This window comes from Oryzias melastigma, unplaced genomic scaffold (genome assembly GCF_002922805.2).
Source record: "Oryzias melastigma strain HK-1 unplaced genomic scaffold, ASM292280v2 sc01519, whole genome shotgun sequence".
Lineage (NCBI taxonomy): Eukaryota > Metazoa > Chordata > Actinopteri > Beloniformes > Adrianichthyidae > Oryzias > Oryzias melastigma.
This window is the reverse complement of record NW_023418101.1, coordinates 9,501-10,406: the sequence shown is the minus strand read 5'-3', so window position 1 is coordinate 10,406 and position 906 is coordinate 9,501. Positions and strand designations below refer to the sequence as shown.

Genomic DNA, 906 nt, shown 5'->3' with positions numbered 1-906 from the left:
TCCCTTTTTTTTTTTTGACTCTCTGTGATCCAGTATCTGTTTTGTGTATGTTTTTTCACATTGTACAAAATGTAAAAACAAATAAAAATATCAGAAGTCACGCTGCTTTTGTCACATTGATTGAAACTCTGCTTTCCATAAAGTTAGTTTTCAAAAAACATTTTTTTCATATTAAAATTAGGATTTTATTCTTTTAGAAGATAAAAATGTTGACATTTTCTCCACATACATAGCAGCACTCAACAGTGTAAACATGAATGGATATTAAATAAAAACACAAGATAAAATTTAATAACTTAAAACCTCAGGTGTCGAGTCTGCGTTTCTTCATGTCCTGTCCGTGTCTGTATGGACTAGAGGTTTCACCTGAAATAATGAAAAAAAAACGAGTGAGCCTTGACATTTTTAACTTAGTAACTAGATGTTAGTTAAACTTCACCTGGTCTTCCCTGGGGATGGTTGTAGTGCTGAGGTCTGTACACAGCCTGGTTGTGTGGCACGCGGTCCGCAAAAGATCCAGAAGGTCTGCCTGGAGCTCTCTGAGGCGTCTTACTGCGAGTCTGCATCTGGTGATTACTGGGAGTGCTGGGCCCTTTGGGAGACGAGTCACACACTGGAATATTCTGCTCATCAATCCCATCCAGAGTGAAATCCCAGAGCTCGGGATCGTCTGCAGAGAGAGAACAAAACAAAAGGTGTAAGAAGCACGGCTAGTTAGGCGGTTCACCTCTGGAGATTTGTTCTGCCTCACAGAACCTGCTAAATATGGGTCCTTGCTGCCGATATTGTTTTCAGAAGAGATGCTCTCGCTGGACCTCAACTCTCTGCTGTGACCTACAGAACAGAAACAACTGAGCTAGAAAAAAAAACCTCCCAGTGAGACATCTTAATAACAGAATAACATTT

At 40.1% G+C, this 906-nt stretch overlaps 1 long non-coding RNA gene across 1 annotated transcript; it reads right to left on the bottom strand.

Annotated features, from left to right (window-relative positions):
- Positions 1-269: 269 nt before the first annotated feature.
- LOC112140800 lies at positions 270-897 on the bottom strand. Its single transcript, XR_002918258.2, has 3 exons — positions 757-897; positions 440-670; positions 270-366 (listed from the first exon to the last, which is right to left on the bottom strand). It is a non-coding gene; the product is annotated as an uncharacterized LOC112140800 (long non-coding RNA).
- Positions 898-906: the final 9 nt, after the last annotated feature.